This window comes from Pseudophryne corroboree, chromosome 2 (assembly GCF_028390025.1).
Source record: "Pseudophryne corroboree isolate aPseCor3 chromosome 2, aPseCor3.hap2, whole genome shotgun sequence".
Taxonomy (NCBI): domain Eukaryota; kingdom Metazoa; phylum Chordata; class Amphibia; order Anura; family Myobatrachidae; genus Pseudophryne; species Pseudophryne corroboree.
In genome coordinates this window covers 817,331,391-817,346,584 of record NC_086445.1, presented here as the reverse complement: position 1 = coordinate 817,346,584, position 15,194 = coordinate 817,331,391, and the positions used below count along the sequence as shown (strand labels likewise).

At 46.4% G+C, this 15,194-nt stretch overlaps 1 pseudogene; it reads right to left on the bottom strand.

The window, feature by feature from the left end:
- Positions 1–15,194, bottom strand: part of LOC135018316 (acetylserotonin O-methyltransferase-like) — a 175,759-nt pseudogene that overhangs the window by 34,775 nt on the left and 125,790 nt on the right.

Genomic DNA, 15,194 nt, shown 5'->3' with positions numbered 1-15,194 from the left:
TGTTTCTTCTCTGTCAGACTGTTGCTGATGATGTTCAGGCCATGGCATGAGGTGTCTTATTATTGGTTGTGTTGGCACACAGGTTGTGTTACATATTCTCTCAGCATGTGGCTGTTTCTTCTTCATGCCGTAGGCTGGTTTTCTATTGAATGCCACGTTCTGCGGCATGTTCGTGGTGTGAGCTGGTAGGGCACTCACCGTGTTTATAAATTCTTTCCTCGAAATGTCCATCTCTCCTGGGCACAGTTTCTAACTGAGGTCTGGAGGAGGGGCATAGAGGGAAGAGCCAGTTCACACCCAGTTTAAGTCTTTATAGTGTGCCCAAGCTCCTGCGGATCCGTCTATACCCCATGGTCCTTTTGGAGTTCCCAGCGTCCTCTACGGACTAAGAGAAAAGGATTTACAGGTAGGTACCAAAATCTTATTTTCTCAAGTACCATGTAACATTATTAACATTGATTGTTACTTCAAGTAACTTCCAGTTCTCCAGTGCTTCAAGTATCATCAGTCATTCTATATATTGTCATTTGTTGTTTCTCCTGGTTCTGAGGTCCTTCAGGCAATCAGTGCCTAGCATCTGGTTTCTGACTGTTCCAACAGAGACTAATTCATATCTCACGGACTACCTATAGATATCTATCCTCTGACTCCTCTGCCTTTACCGGGTACCTATCCAGGGGTCCGCGACCTGCTCATCGGGTGCCGCGAAACCCAAATCCCCATAGGAGAGGGTCACTGGTGAAAACTTTCCGGTGGGTTAGACTCTGCGCCTCTGGTCAGTCTCATCAACATCTGGTACTCGTGGTACATGAGGAAGTCCTACGCTGCACTTACCCTGCATGAGTAATGTGGCATTACAACTAGAGATGAGCGGGTTCGGTTTCCTTGAATCCGAACCCGCACGAACTTCACTTTTTTTTTCACGGGTCCGAGCGACTCGGATCTTCCCGCCTTGCTCGGTTAACCCGAGCGCGCCCGAACGTCATCATGACGCTGTCGGATTCTCGCGAGACTCGGATTCTATATAAGGAGCCGCGCGTCGCCGCCATTTTCACACGTGCATTGAGATTCATAGGGAGAGGACGTGGCTGGCGTCCTCTCCATTTAGATTAGATTTAGAAGAGAGAGAGAGAGAGAGAGAGAGATTGCTGTGATACTGTAGATTAGAAGAGAGTGCAGACAGAGTTTAGTGACTGACGACCACAGTGACCAGTGACCACCAGAGACAGTGCAGTTGTTTGTTTTATTTAATATATCCGTTCTCTGCCTGAAAAAAACGATACACAGTCACACAGTGACTCAGTCTGTGTGCACTGCTCAGCCCAGTGTGCTCAGCTGCACATCAATGTATTGTATATAAAGCTTATAATTGTGGGGGAGACTGGGGAGCACTGCAGGTTGTTATAGCAGGAGCCAGGAGTACATGATAAATAATATTATATTAAAATTAAACAGTGCACACTTTTGCTGCAGGAGTGCCACTGCCAGTGTGACTAGTGGTGACCAGTGCCTGACCACCAGTATATTAGTAGTATTGTATACTATCTCTTTATCAACCAGTCTATATTAGCAGCAGACACAGTACAGTGCGGTAGTTCACGGCTGTGGCTACCTCTGTGTCGGCACTCGGCAGGCAGTCCGTCCATCCATAATTGTATTATAATATATACCACCTAACCGTGGTTTTTTTTTCATTCTTTATACCGTCGTCATACTAGTTGTTACGAGTATACTACTATCTCTTTATCAACCAGTGTACAGTGCGGTAGTTCACGGCTGTGGCTACCTCTGTGTCGGCACTCGGCAGGCAGTCCGTCCAACCATAATTGTATTATATACCACCTAACCGTGGTTTTTTTTTTCATTCTTTATACCGTCGTCATACTAGTTGTTACGAGTATACTACTATCTCTTTATCAACCAGTGTACAGTGCGGTAGTTCACGGCTGTGGCTACCTCTGTGTCGGCACTCGGCAGGCAGTCCGTCCATCCATAATTGTATTATAATATATACCACCTAACCGTGGTTTTTTTTTCATTCTTTATACCGTCGTCATACTAGTTGTTACGAGTATACTACTATCTCTTTATCAACCAGTGTACAGTGCGGTAGTTCACGGCTGTGGCTACCTCTGTGTCGGCACTCGGCAGGCAGTCCGTCCAACCATAATTGTATTATAATATATACCACCTAACCGTGGTTTTTTTTTCATTCTTTATACCGTCATCATACTAGTTGTTACGAGTATACTACTATCTCTTTATCAACCAGTGTACAGTGCGGTAGTTCACGGCTGTGGCTACCTCTGTGTCGGCACTCGGCAGGCAGTCCGTCCAACCATAATTGTATTATATACCACCTAACCGTGGTTTTTTTTTCATTCTTTATACCGTCGTCATACTAGTTGTTACGAGTATACTACTATCTCTTTATCAACCAGTGTACAGTGCGGTAGTTCACGGCTGTGGCTACCTCTGTGTCGGCACTCGGCAGGCAGTCCGTCCAACCATAATTGTATTATAATATATACCACCTAACCGTGGTTTTTTTTTCATTCTTTATACCGTCGTCATACTAGTTGTTACGAGTATACTACTATCTCTTTATCAACCAGTGTACAGTGCGGTAGTTCACGGCTGTGGCTACCTCTGTGTCGGCACTCGGCAGGCAGTCCGTCCATCCATAATTGTATTATAATATATACCACCTAACCGTGGTTTTTTTTTCATTCTTTATACCGTCGTCATACTAGTTGTTACGAGTATACTACTATCTCTTTATCAACCAGTGTACAGTGCGGTAGTTCACGGCTGTGGCTACCTCTGTGTCGGCACTCGGCAGGCAGTCCGTCCAACCATAATTGTATTATAATATATACCACCTAACCGTGTTTTTTTTTTCATTCTTTATACCGTCGTCATACTAGTTGTTACGAGTATACTACTATCTCTTTATCAACCAGTGTACAGTGCGGTAGTTCACGGCTGTGGCTACCTCTGTGTCGGCACTCGGCAGGCAGTCCGTCCAACCATAATTGTATTATATACCACCTAACCGTGGTTTTTTTTTCATTCTTTATACCGTCGTCATACTAGTTGTTACGAGTATACTACTATCTCTTTATCAACCAGTGTACAGTGCGGTAGTTCACGGCTGTGGCTACCTCTGTGTCGGCACTCGGCAGGCAGTCCGTCCAACCATAATTGTATTATAATATATACCACCTAACCGTGGTTTTTTTTTCATTCTTTATACCGTCGTCATACTAGTTGTTACGAGTATACTACTATCTCTTTATCAACCAGTGTACAGTGCGGTAGTTCACGGCTGTGGCTACCTCTGTGTCGGCACTCGGCAGGCAGTCCGTCCATCCATAATTGTATTATAATATATACCACCTAACCGTGGTTTTTTTTTCATTCTTTATACCGTCGTCATACTAGTTGTTACGAGTATACTACTATCTCTTTATCAACCAGTGTACAGTGCGGTAGTTCACGGCTGTGGCTACCTCTGTGTCGGCACTCGGCAGGCAGTCCGTCCAACCATAATTGTATTATAATATATACCACCTAACCGTGGTTTTTTTTCCATTCTTTATACCGTCGTCATACTAGTTGTTACGAGTATACTACTATCTCTTTATCAACCAGTGTACAGTGCGGTAGTTCACGGCTGTGGCTACCTCTGTGTCGGCACTCGGCAGGCAGTCCGTCCAACCATAATTGTATTATAATATATACCACCTAACCGTGGTTTTTTTTTTCCATTCTTTATACCGTCGTCATACTAGTTGTTACGAGTATACTACTATCTCTTTATCAACCAGTGTACAGTGCGGTAGTTCACGGCTGTGGCTACCTCTGTGTCGGCACTCGGCAGGCAGTCCGTCCATCCATAATTGTATTATATACCACCTAACCGTGGTTTTTTTATACCACCTAACCGTGGCAGTCCGTCCATAATTGTATACTAGTATCCAATCCATCCATCTCCATTGTTTACCTGAGGTGCCTTTTAGTTCTGCCTATAAAATATGGAGAACAAAAAAGTTGAGGTTCCAAAATTAGGGAAAGATCAAGATCCACTTCCACCTCGTGCTGAAGCTGCTGCCACTAGTCATGGCCGAGACGATGAAATGCCAGCAACATCGTCTGCCAAGGCCGATGCCCAACGTCATAGTACAGAGCATGTCAAATCCAAAACACCAAATATCAGAAAAAAAAGGACTCCAAAACCTAAAATAAAATTGTCGGAGGAGAAGCGTAAACTTGCCAATATGCCATTTACCACACGGAGTGGCAAGGAACGGCTGAGGCCCTGGCCTATGTTCATGGCTAGTGGTTCAGCTTCACATGAGGATGGAAGCACTCAGCCTCTCGCTAGAAAACTGAAAAGACTCAAGCTGGCAAAAGCACCGCAAAGAACTGTGCGTTCTTTGAAATCCCAAATCCACAAGGAGAGTCCAATTGTGTCGGTTGCGATGCCTGACCTTCCCAACACTGGACGTGAAGAGCATGCGCCTTCCACCATTTGCACGCCCCCTGCAAGTGCTGGAAGGAGCACCCGCAGTCCAGTTCCTGATAGTCAGATTGAAGATGTCAGTGTTGAAGTACACCAGGATGAGGAGGATATGGGTGTTGCTGGCGCTGGGGAGGAAATTGACCAGGAGGATTCTGATGGTGAGGTGGTTTGTTTAAGTCAGGCACCCGGGGAGACACCTGTTGTCCGTGGGAGGAATATGGCCGTTGACATGCCAGGTGAAAATACCAAAAAAATCAGCTCTTCGGTGTGGAGGTATTTCACCAGAAATGCGGACAACAGGTGTCAAGCCGTGTGTTCCCTTTGTCAAGCTGTAATAAGTAGGGGTAAGGACGTTAACCACCTCGGAACATCCTCCCTTATACGTCACCTGCAGCGCATTCATAATAAGTCAGTGACAAGTTCAAAAACTTTGGGTGACAGCGGAAGCAGTCCACTGACCAGTAAATCCCTTCCTCTTGTAACCAAGCTCACGCAAACCACCCCACCAACTCCCTCAGTGTCAATTTCCTCCTTCCCCAGGAATGCCAATAGTCCTGCAGGCCATGTCACTGGCAAGTCTGACGAGTCCTCTCCTGCCTGGGATTCCTCCGATGCATCCTTGCGTGTAACGCCTACTGCTGCTGGCGCTGCTGTTGTTGCTGCTGGGAGTCGATGGTCATCCCAGAGGGGAAGTCGTAAGCCCACTTGTACTACTTCCAGTAAGCAATTGACTGTTCAACAGTCCTTTGCGAGGAAGATGAAATATCACAGCAGTCATCCTACTGCAAAGCGGATAACTGAGGCCTTGGCATCCTGGGTGGTGAGAAACGTGGTTCCGGTATCCATCATTACTGCAGAGCCAACTAGAGACTTGTTGGAGGTACTGTGTCCCCGGTACCAAATACCATCTAGGTTCCATTTCTCTAGGCAGGCGATACCGAAAATGTACACAGACCTCAGAAAAAGAGTCACCAGTGTCCTAAAAAATGCAGCTGTACCCAATGTCCACTTAACCACGGACATGTGGACAAGTGGAGCAGGGCAGGGTCAGGACTATATGACTGTGACAGCCCACTGGGTAGATGTATGGACTCCCGCCGCAAGAACAGCAGCGGCGGCACCAGTAGCAGCATCTCGCAAACGCCAACTCTTTCCTAGGCAGGCTACGCTTTGTATCACCGCTTTCCAGAATACGCACACAGCTGAAAACCTCTTACGGCAACTGAGGAAGATCATCGCGGAATGGCTTACCCCAATTGGACTCTCCTGTGGATTTGTGGCATCGGACAACGCCAGCAATATTGTGTGTGCATTAAATCTGGGCCAATTCCAGCACGTCCCATGTTTTGCACATACCTTGAATTTGGTGGTGCAGAATTTTTTAAAAAACGACAGGGGCGTGCAAGAGATGCTGTCGGTGGCCAGAAGAATTGCGGGACACTTTCGGCGTACAGGCACCACGTACAGAAAACTGGAGCACCACCAAAAACTACTGAACCTGCCCTGCCATCATCTGAAGCAAGAAGTGGTAACGAGGTGGAATTCAACCCTCTATATGCTTCAGAGGTTGGAGGAGCAGCAAAAGGCCATTCAAGCCTATACAATTGAGCACGATATAGTAGGTGGAATGCACCTGTCTCAAGTGCAGTGGAGAATGATTTCAACGTTGTGCAAGGTTCTGATGCCCTTTGAACTTGCCACACGTGAAGTCAGTTCAGACACTGCCAGCCTGAGTCAGGTCATTCCCCTCATCAGGCTTTTGCAGAAGAAGCTGGAGGCATTGAAGGAGGAGCTAACACGGAGCGATTCCGCTAGGCATGTGGGACTTGTGGATGCAGCCCTTAATTCGCTTAACAAGGATTCACGGGTGGTCAATCTGTTGAAATCAGAGCACTACATTTTGGCCACCGTGCTCGATCCTAGATTTAAAGCCTACCTTGGATCTCTCTTTCCGGCAGACACAGGTCTGCTGGGGTTGAAAGACCTGCTGGTGACAAAATTGTCAAGTCAAGCGGAACGCGACCTGTCAACATCTCCTCCTTCACATTCTCCCGCAACTGGGGGTGCGAGGAAAAAGCTCAGAATTCCGAGCCCACCCGCTGGCGGTGATGCAGGGCAGTCTGGAGCGACTGCTGATGCTGACATCTGGTCCGGACTGAAGGACCTGACAACGATTACGGACATGTCGTCTACTGTCACTGCATATGATTCTCTCAACATTGATAGAATGGTGGAGGATTATATGAGTGACCGCATCCAAGTAGGCACGTCACACAGTCCGTACTTATACTGGCAGGAAAAAGAGGCAATTTGGAGGCCCTTGCACAAACTGGCTTTATTCTACCTAAGTTGCCCTCCCACAAGTGTGTACTCCGAAAGAGTGTTTAGTGCCGCCGCTCACCTTGTCAGCAATCGGCGTACGAGGTTACATCCAGAAAATGTGGAGAAGATGATGTTCATTAAAATGAATTATAATCAATTCCTCCGCGGAGACATTGACCAGCAGCAATTGCCTCCACAAAGTACACAGGGAGCTGAGATGGTGGATTCCAGTGGGGACGAATTGATAATCTGTGAGGAGGGGGATGTACACGGTGATATATCGGAGGGTGAAGATGAGGTGGACATCTTGCCTCTGTAGAGCCAGTTTGTGCAAGGAGAGATTAATTGCTTCTTTTTTGGGGGGGGTCCAAACCAACCCGTCATATCAGTCACAGTCGTGTGGCAGACCCTGTCACTGAAATGATGGGTTGGTTAAAGTGTGCATGTCCTGTTTTGTTTATACAACATAAGGGTGGGTGGGAGGGCCCAAGGATAATTCCATCTTGCACCTCTTTTTTCTTTTCTTTTTCTTTGCATCATGTGCTGATTGGGGAGGGTTTTTTGGAAGGGACATCCTGCGTGACACTGCAGTGCCACTCCTAGATGGGCCCGGTGTTTGTGTCGGCCACTAGGGTCGCTAATCTTACTCACACAGCTACCTCATTGCGCCTCTTTTTTTCTTTGCGTCATGTGCTGTTTGGGGAGGGTTTTTTGGAAGGGACATCCTGCGTGACACTGCAGTGCCACTCCTAGATGTGCCCGGTGTTTGTGTCGGCCACTAGGGTCGCTAATCTTACTCACACAGCTACCTCATTGCGCCTCTTTTTTTCTTTGCGTCATGTGCTGTTTGGGGAGGGTTTTTTGGAAGGGACATCCTGCGTGACACTGCAGTGCCACTCCTAGATGTGCCCGGTGTTTGTGTCGGCCACTAGGGTCGCTAATCTTACTCACACAGTCAGCTACCTCATTGCGCCTCTTTTTTTCTTTGCGTCATGTGCTGTTTGGGGAGGGTTTTTTGGAAGGGCCATCCTGCGTGACACTGCAGTGCCACTCCTAGATGGGCCCGGTGTTTGTGTCGGCCACTAGGGTCGCTAATCTTACTCACACAGCTACCTCATTGCGCCTCTTTTTTTCTTTGCGTCATGTGCTGTTTGGGGAGGGTTTTTTGGAAGGGACATCCTGCGTGACACTGCAGTGCCACTCCTAGATGGGCCCGGTGTTTGTGTCAGCCACTAGGGTCGCTTATCTTACTCACACAGCGACCTCTGTGCAAATTTTAGGACTAAAAATAATATTGTGAGGTGTGAGGTATTCAGAATAGACTGAAAATGAGTGTAAATTATGGTTTTTGAGGTTAATAATACTTTGGGATCAAAATGACCCCCAAATTCTATGATTTAAGCTGTTTTTTAGTGTTTTTGGAAAAAAACACCCGAATCCAAAACACACCCGAATCCGACAAAAATAATTCGGTGAGGTTTTGCCAAAACGCGTTCGAACCCAAAACACGGCCGCGGAACCGAACCCAAAACCAAAACACAAAACCCGAAAAATTTCAGGCGCTCATCTCTAATTACAACCCAGCATCCCCTCTCGCAACCATCAGCTGAGTTCATAAGGACTCAGGAAGGACGTAACAGTCAGCTTACAAGGATGCTCTCAAATAAAGTTATTTTATTTTGAATTACTTGTAGTTCTTTTGTTGATTGCTCAATTGACGGAATATACACACACTTTTTCCGAATCTGAGGTGGAAGCAATTCTGTATCAAACTGGGATTAATGATGAAACAGAGTCAATATCTCCAGAGACTGCCTTTAGAGACCTTTTGCAGTTAAAAAAGAAGGAAATAGGCTTCTACCTACATGGTTTGTCACTAGACAATTATTATAAAGCCAGGAAAATACCTTGCGGCTTTAGAGTCTGTAATTGTCCTACTATAGGATGCAGGGCCGGCGCTACCACTAGGCAGCTTTAGGCAGCTGCCTAGAGCGCCGGCCGCTGGAGGGCGGCACTTAGAAGCACAACTAGGAGTGAGCGGCCTCCACTTTCCCCCGCAACCCATGGCACCGTTTGTTTGTTTTTAAAATACAGTTCGGTGGGTTCCGGAGGGGTGGAGGGGATTGAGGACAAGTGTGGCATCAGGCAGGCAGCAGGCGCCCGCCCCCCGACAGAAGCAGCCGCCCACCTCGCGCTATCTGCAGCGCACTATGCACTCGGAGCCGGCGGCAGCACCAGGAACAGTGCCTCCCCGCCAGCAGCAGCCGCCCGGCCCTCACCAGCTGCTGTGCACTATGGAGCCGCCGGCAGCAACAGCAGCAGTATCTCCCCGCTAGGCGCTAGCAGAAGCGCTAACCCGGGCGGCATCGTGAGCCGGAAGATGGTGGCAGCAGCGGGGAACAGTACAGCATCCTGGCCAGCGGTAAGATGTTGCCCCCTTGGTGCGATGGTGGGGCACCCGGAGTAGTGGCTGCCTGGAGTCACACCCCGGGGAAGTGGTAGTTGCTAAAGTGTGCACTGAAGGGGGGAGGGGTTTGGATTTATGTACAGTATCTATGGAGACATATGTGTATATAGATGTATGGAGACAGTGTATATATGTGTGTATGTATGGAGGCAGTGGATGGATGTATGTATGGAGACAGTGTATGGATGTATGGATGTATGAAGGCAGCGTATGTATGTATATATGTATGTACATATGGAGGCAGTGTATGGATGTATGTATGGAGGCTGTGTACATACGGAGGAAGTGTATGAATGTATATATGTACGTACGTACGTACGTACGTATGGAGGCAGTGTACCGATGTATTGTATATATGTGTGTGTATATACGTACGTACGTACGTCTGGAGGCAGTGTATGGATGTACTGTATATATGTATATATGTATGTAGGTAGTATATGGCTGTATATACGTGTGTATGTATGGAGGCAGTGTATGGATGTATATACGTACGTACGTACGTACGTACGTACGTACGTACGTACGTACGTAGGCAGTGTGTGTATGAATGTATATATGTATGTACGTACGTACGTACGTATGGAGGCAGTTTATCGCTGTATTGTATATATGTGTGTATGTATGGAGGTAGTGTATGGATGTATGTATGTATGAAGGTAGTGTATGGCTGTATATTTGTGTGTATGTATGAATGTATATGTGTATGGAGGCAGTGTATGGATGTATTGTATATATGTATGGAGGCAGTGTATGGATATGTATATGTGTGTGTGTGTGTGTGTGTGTGTGTGTGTGTGTGTGTGTGTGTGTGTGTGTAGGCAGTGTATGGATGTATATATGTGTGTATGTATGGAGGCAGTGTATGGATGTACTGTATATATGTATGGAGGCAGTGTATGGATGTACTGTATATATGTATGGAGGCAGTATGGATGTATATATGTGTTTGTATGTATGGAGGCAGTGTTTGGATGTATACATGTATGCATGTATGCATGGAGGCTGTGTATGAATGTATAGAGGCAGTGCATGTTTATATATGTATGGATGGAGGCAGTGTATGGATGCCCCCCCCCCCCGGCGGACATGTGACAGACTGGATCCCGGCTTCAGTATGGTGACCGGTGGTCTCCCAACCTCCGGTCACCCGATATCAACCCTGTGTGTATGTATGGAGGCAGTGTATGTATGTATGCATGTATGTATGTATGAGAGGCAGTGTATGTATTAGAGAGGCAGTGTATGTATGTGTGTATGTATGAGAGAGGCAGTGTATGTATATATGTATGCGGGAGGCAGTGTATGTATGTATGTATGAGAGAGGCAGTGTATGTATGTATGTATGTATGTATGAGAGAGGTAGTGTATGTATGTATGTATGTATGTATGTATGTATGAGAGAGGCAGTGTATGTATGTATGTATGTATGTATGTGAGAGGCAGTGTATGTATGAGAGAGTCAGTGAATATGTATGTATGAGAGAGGCTATGTATGTATGTATGTATGTATGTATGTATGTATGTATGTATAAGAGACAGAATAAAATAGAAACAGAGATGTGTGTGTGTGGCAGAAATAAAGGGAGATAATATATATGTAAAAGAGAGCGAGAATGAGACAGAGAAAAAGTAGAGAGTTGTGAAGGAATGAGAGAGTATGAATGTATATATGAGAGAGGCAGTGTATGGATATGTATGTATGTATGAGAGATGAATGAAATAGAAAGAGATAGGCAGCTGGGTAGGGTGCCAGGATCTGGGAAGGTGGTGCCACTGAGTGTAGCTATCAAATAATTAATGATATATTTGAGAGATAATGCAATCAGACGGCTGGGAAATGTATAAGATGCCACCTATGAACTTTCACCTTAGTGACCCGGAAAATGAGTAACTGATGATGTTGAGGGGCAGTAGGCAGACATTTTGCCTAGGGTGCCAAGAAACCTTGCACCGGCCCTGATAGGATGTTTTGACCTCATATTCTGTAGATGGTGGTTAGATATTCTAAATAAGTGCTCATTTGATTTAATGGTTCTCGTAATTGAGCAATCAACAAAAGAACTACAAGTAATTAAAGATAAAATGTCTATTTGAGAGCACTAATCTAGCATCCTTAGAAGCTGACTCTGAGAAGGAGTGGCTGAGAAAACAAAAAAAATCAGCTAGCAACTTATAAGAGAGATCTAATTAGATATAAAAAATAAATTCATTAAAGTAGAACTTGACTATGAAAAACATACCGTGTATTGCTAGCTATCCAATACACATCCAGGCGAAGAAAGATTCCATTTTTTTGAGAAGAAACAATTGCCAACAATCTCGTCCAGCTTCCAGATTTGATACCGAATCCTCTCACGAATTTCTTAGTACCAATAGTGAGAGTGAGAAACAGAATGAAGCGAGTAGCCTTTTAGCGATCACCACCAGAACAGGGAGAAGAGACCCAAAAGGAGGTATTATTAATATTTTTATTTACAGTTTCTTATATAGCGCAGCATATTCCATTGTGCTTTACAATTGGAAGTGCAAAGGTATACGAGAAGGGGCCAACAGTACAAAAGGCAGAAGCCGGATTGGACGACCCCACTCTCTTAAAAGACCTAATTTTTAATCTCTATCTGAAAGTAGATACTGGGTGTCATTCCGAGTTGATCGTAGCCCTGCAAAATTTGGCAGGGCTACGATCATGTCAATAGACATACGGGGGGACGCCCAGCACAGGGCTATCCTGCCCTGCATGTCAGTGCCGCCCCCCCCCCCTCCCCGCAGAAGTGCAAAAGCATCGCACAGCGGCGTTGCATTTGCGCTTTAGGAGTTGCTCCCGGCCAGCGCAGATTTAGCGTGCTGGCCGGGAGCTACTCGTCGCTCCCTGGCCTGCAGCGGCTGCGTGTGACATGCAGCCGCTGCGGCCTGCCCCCCGCATGGTCTGGCCACACCTACGTTGGCCGGACCGCGCCCACGAAGCAGCAGCCAAACGCCGCCCTTTCTGCCCCCGCCCAGCGACCGCCTCTACCTGTCAATCAGGCAGAGGCAATCATAGCGCAGCGACGGTGCATGCGCAGTTCTGACCCAATCGCACCGCTGAGATAAACTGCAGCGTGCGATCGGGTAAGAATGATCCCCACAGTCTATTAGCTAAAGGCCCTATCTTTTGTACCTACAACAAAATTTGATGACTTCTCCTGGAATATTGAGTTACATGATGTGAGTCGCAGACTTAAACTGAAAGAATTCCACAGCAGTTGAAAAAATTTAAAGCAAAATTGTCCTTTGAAGCTCAGTCTTTTAATCCCAGTATTAACATATTCTCTAGGTAACTGGAATGACAAGTGAAAAAAAATAAGAAATCATTACCACCAGTACATCCTAATGTGACCCCCAGTGCCTGATCAACCAATAGGCTGATCAGGTTGCAGCGTGGAGCACAGGATCCTGGGGGCACAGTTGTTGCGGATGTCATGTGCGTCATGATGTCAAACGCCAGTGCCGTTCCCGCCCATGCTCCTAGAGTTGCTGGCCGGAGAGGAGGGTCCAGGAGGCTTCTCACCTCCACCGCCGCAGGGTCCACAAGGCTCCTCACCACCGCTGCCGTCCTATTGCTCCAGATGCAGAGTCCAGGAGTCTCATAACCGCCATCCCGCTCCAGCCACAGGGTCCAGGAGACTCCTCACCACTGCTGCCACCATCTCCTTCCAGCTGCAGGATCCAGGAGGGTCCTCACTGCCACTGCTATGCTTCAGCCATATGTATCTGGCACTGTGGGGACATGTGTATCTGGCACTGGGGGCATATATGTATCTGGCACTGTGGGGCATATATGTATCTAGCACTGTGGGGCATATATGTATATGGCTCTGTGGGGACATGTGTGTCTGGCACTTTGGGGCAATTATGTATCTGGCATTGGGGCATATATGTATATGGCACTGTGAGGACATGTATCTGGCACTGGGGGTGTATATGTATCTGACACTGGGGGCATATATGTATCTGGCACTGTGGGGCATATATGTATTTGGCAATTTTGGGCATATATGTATCTGGCACTTTGGGGCAAATATGTATCTAGCATTGGGGGCATATATGTATCTGGCACTTGGGGCATATATGTATCTGGCACTGTGAGGACATGTATCTGACACTGGGGGCATATATGTAAGTGGCACTGGGGCATATATGTATCTGGCACTGTGGGAGATGTGTATCTGTCATTGGGGGCATATATGTATCTGGCACTGTGGGGCATATATGTATCTGGCATCGGGGCATATATGTATCTGGCACTGTGGGTACATATGTGTATCTGGGACTGTGGGGGCATATACATATCTGGAACTGTGAAGGCACCCATTTTTTGGCGTTTTTATATGTATGTGGCACTGTACTGGGTCATTATATGTATGTGGCACTGTACAACATGACTAAAAACAGGGTTATGACACAAGGTCATACGCCTACAAACGTCATACCGAAAGGTATGCGCAGAAAAATGGGGTGTGGATTTGTGACAACTAGGCCATGCCCCCATTTTTGCGCACACACCTTCATCGCATGCATGATAGTGGCTTGCCTTGTCTACAGATCTTTTCTGGCTCTTTGCCTCTGACTGGTTGGCCATCCCTGTCCTAGGGGATGGACAGAATAAGAGACAGGAGAGAATAGTTGGAATGATAGCAATAAATAGAATAAAAGACAGGAGGGGAAGAATATTAGCTAAAAAATCTAAGCAATAAAATTGGTGGGGTGAGGGGCAGCCACTTCTGTATTAGGCTAGGGCAGCTGGAACCCTTAATCAGGCCCTGCTGACCCCATTAGAGCAACAGGTGCTTAGAAATCTTTCTGAAAATATAAATCTTCCAATACACCCTGCCGATAAGGGGGGTGCAATTCTTCTAAGGAAATACTGCGCCAACTATCGGAAACCACAATTATATACGAAATTGATCCAATCCAGTGCCAGGTTGCAAAAACAGTTATCCAGTAGCCTATTGGCAGTGATGGACTGTGGTTTGAACACAGAGCAAATTAAAGCAGTACTCTTACAAGATTATCCATGAGTACCGGTTCTTCATACCTTCCCTAAGGTGTACAAAGGCTTAGATCTACTTCCAGGCAGTCCAACTGTATAAGTCCAAGGATCTTTACTCCAGCCTACAGAAACATTCCTTGATTCACTATTGCAACCATTAATTAAAGAACAGCCCACATTATTCCTTGACACTACTAGTTAATTGAATAAATTAAACAACTTACCTGTCTTATCGGAACAATGTTGGTTATTCAGTATTAATGTTGTTAATCTGTACACTATTATACCGCATTGTATGGAATTAATGTCCATAAAAAAATGCTACGCAAGCAGGGTGTCACAATTATCCCGCACTTGGACGATCTCCTGATAAAGGCGAGATCGAAGGAGCAGTTGCTAAGAAATGTGGAGCTCTCTCTGACTGTTCTGCAACATCATGGTTGGATTCTAAATTTGCCAAAGTCCCAGTTGATTCCGACAACACGGCTGCCTTTCTTGGGCATGATCCTGGACACTGAACTGCAAAGAGTGTTTCTTCCGGCAGAAAAAGCTCTGGAAATCCAAGGCATGGTGAAAGAGATTCTGAAACCGGCAAGAGTGTCAATTCATCAATGCACTCGAATGCTAGGGAAGATGGTGGTGGCGTACGAAGCCATTCCGTTTGGCAGGTTTCATGCCCGGGTGTTTCAGTGGGACCTGCTGTACAAATGGTCCGGGTCTCACCTACACATGCACCGGAAAATAAATCTATCTTCCAGGTCCAGAATTTCCCTCCTGTGGTGGCTGCAAAGTTCTCACCTTCTAGAGCAGTGATTTTCAATCTTTTTAAACTTGTGGCACACTAAACG